At 47.4% G+C, this 6,385-nt stretch overlaps 1 protein-coding gene across 3 annotated transcripts in view; it reads right to left on the bottom strand.

The window, feature by feature from the left end:
• KLHL15 (kelch like family member 15) overlaps nucleotides 1–6,385 on the bottom strand; it is a 42,149-nt gene extending 35,764 nt beyond the window's left edge. For 2 of the 3 annotated variants that reach the window (XM_025195077.1, XM_006038547.2), the window contains exon 1: nucleotides 6,370–6,385. The gene's annotated coding sequence lies outside the window, so the exon portion shown is untranslated. Of the gene's footprint in view, nucleotides 1–5,872; nucleotides 5,893–6,369 lie in introns of those variants that run through there. The other variant, XM_025195076.1, reaches the window with a different exon arrangement.

A 6,385-nucleotide genomic window follows, 5' to 3' on the forward strand; every position in this document is an offset into this window, starting at 1 on the left:
ATGAACATGAGTCGGCAGTGTGACGAAGCCATCAGAAAAGCCAATGGCACTTTATCATGCATCAGCAGATGCATGACGAACAGATCCAAGGAGGTGATACTTCCCCTCTATCGGGCGCTGGTCAGACTGCAGTTGGAGTACTGCGTGCAATTCTGGGCGCCGCACTTCAAGAGGGATGAGGATAACCTGGAGAGGGTCCACTCACATGGTTAAGGGCCTGCAGGACAAGCCCTATGAGGAGAGACTAGAGAACCTGGACCTTTTCAGCCTCCGCAAGAGAAGGTTGAGAGGCGACCTTGTGGCTGCCTATAAGTTCATCACGGGGGCACAGAAGGGAATTGGTGAGGTTTTATTCATCAAGGCGCCCCCGGGGGTTACTAGAAATAATGGCCACAAGCTAGCAGAGAGCAGATTTAGACTGGACATTAGGAAAAACTTCTTCACAGTTAGAGTGGCCAAGGTCTGGAACGGGCTCCCAAGGGAGGTGGTGCTCTCCCCTACCCTGGGGGTCTTCAAGAGGAGGTTGGATATGCATCTAGCTGGTGTCATCTAGACCCAGCCCTCTTTCCTGCCTATGCAGGGGGTCGGACTTGATGATCTATTGAGGTCCCTTCCGACCCTAACATCTATGAATCTATAATCATGTTTATAGCGCTCCACTGAATTCTAATTTCTCCACATCTTTCTTGAAGTGCTAAGCTCAAAAATGGATACATTAGCACAGATGAGGCTCACCTGTGTTTGACAGGACAGAAGACACACTTTCCTTGACTAGTAAGCAACATCCCTATTAATACAGCCCAATATGATACTGCCTTTTTTTCCTGCAACAAAAAACCCACTGCTTATTCATATTAAGGTTATGGTCTACTAACACATCCAAGTTCTTTTCTGCAGTACTGCAGTCTAGCCAGTCATTCCCCAGTCTGTAGTTGGGCATTTGACTGTTCCACCCCAAGTGCAGGACTTTGAACCTAACCGAATTTTATTAATTAATTTGGACCATTTCTCCAATCTACCAAGGTCATTCTGAACTTAACCCTTCCCTCCAGAACATATGCAACTCTACTGTATAGGAACACACCACAATATAGCAAGGAAAACGGACAGAACATTATGCCTTGATACTTCAGTGGCACTTTAAGTGGGGCAGTGAGCGGACCTGTCTGTAAGGCCGGGGGGGGGCGCGGGGGACACGACACAACCCAAACCAAAAACAAAAAAAACTCTTAAGACAAATATGATGTCTACTTATAACCTTAGAGACTAACTGGGTAGCCTCTAGGGTACCACCCTAGCCTATCTTCTGCCTGATTTCAGACTCACACGGCTAACCACCTTTCAAGCTTACCAATAAGAACAGCAACGCTTTTAAAAATGTTTCCCATTTCCCAATGTTTCCCCCGCCAAAAAATAAAGAAAAAGAAAAAAAAAAAATCCAATTATACCACATCCACTTCTCTCCTTCATCTGCAGAGCCCATTATCGTGTCTCATAATGACCAAACCTGTTACAAGGAAAGATTTTCAAATATACTGACAAAATTAGTTTGGGGAGTAATGCTACAAGAAAAAAAAACAAAAACCCAGAATCAAAGTGTAAAATGAACCATCTCTTCTATACTTCTCCCCGTTTACCAAAATCATTTATTAAAACACAAGTCCTAAAACTACTCCAAATATATTGTTTACTATATACCCAAGCCCTTGGGTTCAATTTTCAGAAGTGCAAACACCTGTCTAATTTGTGAACAAAAATTAGATGCATCTTCGGGTAACAATTAAGGAAAACGTATGAACATGCAAAAATCAAATGTGAACACTTATATGCACATGCAAATATGGCATTCACAATTCCACATGCTCATTCTGAAAATAAGGTGTTTAGCTGCTGTAAGGTGACAAACATTTTATTTATATACACATATATAAAGGGCTTAGTCCGTCTGTCTGTCCGTAACACTCTTGGGGGGACATGGCTCGCACCAGTGCTGTCAAGAATAATGGGTGGGGCATGGCTCCAGTGGAGTGGGCCAGGCAGTTGCGCAGCAGGGCCGGACATGGAGCAGGGAGGGCAGGGGGGAGCAGAGTTGGATGCGGAGCAGCGGCAGCAGCACGCAAGCTCCCCTCTCCCCCTGCTCCTGCGAGGCAGCAGTGAGTGATGGCTGGCAGCATTCTGTCCCCACTCACACCCCCTTTCCTATCATTCTTGATGGGCAATTCACTAGTTTAAAATAAACATGCACCTATAACAACAGACACAACCTACTGGGATAAGAGATGCTAAATATAAGATTGTGACTACAATGCTTTTTTTCCCTACTAAATTTCTCATTGAGTAGCAATAGTGACATGAAAGCAACAGAGTAGCAAAAGAAAAAAAAGGCATAACTGGTCTGCACTAATGTTCTTCATTACTGCCACCAATGTAATTGTGCTAAACACAACATCAGGAAATTTGAAAAAAATGCTACTTTACACAGAGCCTAAAAACCGGTGATGTGAAATTGAAATATAGCATGCACACACTGGGAGTCTCTATTAAGCCTTGATGATGCCTACACTGAAAATGTGTATTATTTTTAAAAGTTCCTATATTCCTTTAGAAAAGAAAAATTGGGCATTTGGGATCTTAAATTTGACTGAAAAAAATCAGTGTAGTTTAGGCTTGTAAATGTCTGCCACTTTTGAAAATGAGACTTAGGTGCTTTGGATATTATATCTTGACCTTCTAAAACTTATCCATACTTGCACCACATACCATTTCCACAAGACTCAATACTAACCGACAAGCTTTACCCACAAGTGATAGCAACCTTGCTAACATCAATTCAGTTAACGACTTTTTTTTTTTTTTTTAAATGAAAATGCCCACCTACCATGAGATCAGTAGATCTATCTTGGAACTATCTTAAGAACTGATGATGGTCTAACATGGTAAAGCCCAGCATGAATTGCATTCCCTTTCAACATGGTTATATATCATACTATTACCACACTAATATCCTAACTTGACCGTGACCAAATAACCTTGACCCCTATGGAACATTTCCGGAGTCAAAGTACAATGTACATTTTCAAAAGTACCTAAGCAACATTTGGGTTGCTCTAATAAAAGATATCAAATTCACCCAAGGAACCTTGTCTGCCTATGTCCTTAGACCAACACGGATACAACCTACACCCCTGTAAGCATCTTTAACGTTTTTGATTTTTTTTGTTTTGTTTTTCTTTTGTGGTTTTTTTGGATTGTTGTATTATAATTCAATTTGGTCTTGCTTGCATAGCTGGAGCCAAACTGTTATAGTCCTGAAAAGATAAGAACTCATTATGAGATATCACTTGATAATATGGTTCTAAGATATTTGGATATCAGGCTACACGGATGTCTGGTGCCTCTTGAGTCAGGGGGCCACATGCCACCCCTGACACCAGTCAGCGTGCGGGGTGGGGGGGAAGAGGAGGATTGTCCCCCAGCAGCCAATCCTGCTGTCCAGTGCGGGGACTGATTTCACTCTCAATAAAAGTGGCTACGCCACTTCCGGAACTCCATCGGCCACTTCCAGAAGTGGCGCGGCTGCTTTTGCTGGCAGCCTCACTCCCTACCCGATGCTCACAGAAAGGGCACTGGTGTTCCTGCCTCCCCCCTGCTACACAGAGAGCATGGCCTGACAGGGGATGGACCAGCGCTCTCAGGGATGCATGTGCACTCCCATGCACCCTCTACACATTGCCCCCGTCAGGCAAGAGAAAGCAGATTCTAAGAATCAGGGCAGCATCATTCTATATTATGACACAGCAATTTACAATTTGCTGTGTGAATGGACCACTAAAACCATATGCAATAATTATCAAAAGAAGAGTTCTGACATATGCTTGGCAGCCATTTTAACATATACTTCCAGAGACATGAAATGCAGATACTGAACCTGTTAGAATTTCCCATAACTCAAAACTGGATAAGATAGACACAGATATAATTTCATTAACTAAAATAACAGGTTTTGGAGAGGTCTTACAACATTTCAATTTAATACCATTATGATTATGTCTTAGCTGCAATCAACATGCGACTACAGCTCACATAAACACATCCAAGCTAGCTTTAAACCAGGGATGTAAACAGTTAAACCAGGGGTTAGCAACATTTTTGACTGCAGTGCCAAAACAACCCAACTGGACCCAGGCCCCAACATGGCATGCCAGAGGCAGATGGCGGGGGAGCTGCAAGGGGCCCTATCCTCATTGCTAGTGGTGGGCACATGCATGCCTCCAGACGGACTGCAGGGGAAGGGCTAGGATTGTGCTGCCCCAGGCCCTCCCCCACCATGCGCCCGAAGGTGCGCGTGCAGCTGACATCACCACAGAGCCGGTGCCAGGGCTCCGGACCCTGGTGCACCTGTTTGCAGCCTGCCTGCCTGCCACTTGCTGCAGCTGCCTAGAGATAGGCTGGATGTGGCAGGCAACAGGGAGCTCCAGCCAGGTTCTGTGGCAGCAGCACCTGCACCTTCCAGCTATGTGCTCCCAGGCGAAGAGGGCCTGACATAGTGCAACCCCCGCCATCTGCCCCAGGACATGTCTATAGATGCTGCCACCATGGAGCCCAGCCGGAGCCTAGTGCAACAGTTTGTATCCTCTGGGATGTTGGCTACAGCTGGCCTGAACTGCAGGCAGCTGCTGCCTGCCATGGAGTCTGGTGGTAGCTGCTCAAAGTCCAAGCCAGCTGTGGCATGAGAGCAAAATGGCCTTGCATGTCATGTTCTGGCACGTGCTGGGTTTGCCGACCCCTGGGTTAAACATTTAACCATATTCGCAGGTTAGCATTTAGTGTGGAGTGGGGAGCAGTCCAGTGGAGAAAGTCGTAGGGTGACCCTAAAGGTGGCAGGGCAGGCAGGAGAGAGTACCCCTGGCTCTTTCTGCCATCCACCCCAAGGCACGCATACTCCTGCCACTGGTAAGGAGACAAATCAGGGCCCTGCAGACCCCCGTGCAACCACTTGTAGCCTCCCAGCCTCCTACCACAGCCGGCATAGGCTCCAACCAGGTCCCTGGAAAAGCTGGAAAAGCCCCTTGCCTGCTGCTGCCACCCAGTAAATATGGGAGCACAGGCAGGGCAGGTCCCCAGGAGATACCGGTTATGGGTACCTGTTTAACTGATAACATTCCAGGAGTTTAAACACACACTTAATTAACCAGTATTTATATCCCTACTTTAAACTAGCTCAGATATTAAACCATTGGCAGCACGGGGTCAACACATTCTCTGGACCCTGCCCAGTAAATTGGGGAGATGCCTCAACAACAGAGGACAGGACAGACCTCTTTGGTGCCACAGCTGCTGGTACCAAGCTACTGATATAAAGATGGCTTTCTTGCGTCTATCCAAGCGAGAGTCACACACCCCTGACTCCAGTGGAGCCATGGCAGCCGTTCTCAAACTTTAGACCAATGGACCGCGGTAATAATGCGATTTTTCCCTATTTCATGTGACATAGCTTCTATAGTACATACTAGAACAACCACCTTCCTTTAAAGATTTAGTTACAACACACAGCATCAGAGTATCCCATAATGCAGTGGTCCCTCAACCTTTTTTGTACTGGGACCACCTTGTAAACATCAATGGCCAGTCCCCAGCCAGTAAATAGTTTGAGTGTAATACAGCCCACTGGCCCTGCCGGCACCCCTCACTCCCAACCTGCCCAGGTTGTGGGGCAAGCGGTGCGTGGGGGTGGCCCGCAAGCAGCCCCTTGCAGGCTGAAACTCTGCCAGCCTGCAAAGAAAACCCATGGCTCCCCACTTTTCCTCCTTTAAAGGAGAACCCATTTTTAACAAGTTTGTTCACAGCCCTTTCACATATTCTTGCAACTCACTTTTGAGTCGTGACCCACAGGTTGAGAAACACTGGGGCAACCAATACAGTCATCAGGAGTAACCCAGGTGAATCAATAGACTAAGGGGGATGTTTTCAACATGAGCACACATTTTCAAGGCAAATACTCCTGACCCATCAGTACCGCACCCTGGAACAATGAAACGTCATCCAACCCGCCAGGAAAACGGGTTGCAGAGCGGCTGGTATCAAAGCGGAGTTGATCGTCTCACACTAACTGCGGGAAATTGAGCAGTACAGTCAAAAAACTACACAGCCCTGGGGGCCGCTCATGTCAGAACTCAAGAGCTTAAGACGGGCAGCCCGCAGATGAGGCGGCGACTCCCGTCCCAAGCCCCTTCCCCGGCCCCACCCGCAGTTAAGGCAGCCCCGAGCACGTGAGAAGCGGCGGCCCTCCCGGGCAACACGGGCCCGGCAGCTGCAGGGCGGGAGGCTGCGGCGCGGCTCGGGGCGGGGGAGGAGGGACGCGGCACCTACCCGTGGGCGGCGGCGC

The sequence above is a fragment of the Alligator sinensis genome, unplaced genomic scaffold (genome assembly GCF_000455745.1).
Source record: "Alligator sinensis unplaced genomic scaffold, ASM45574v1 scaffold1321_1, whole genome shotgun sequence".
NCBI lineage: Eukaryota > Metazoa > Chordata > Crocodylia > Alligatoridae > Alligator > Alligator sinensis.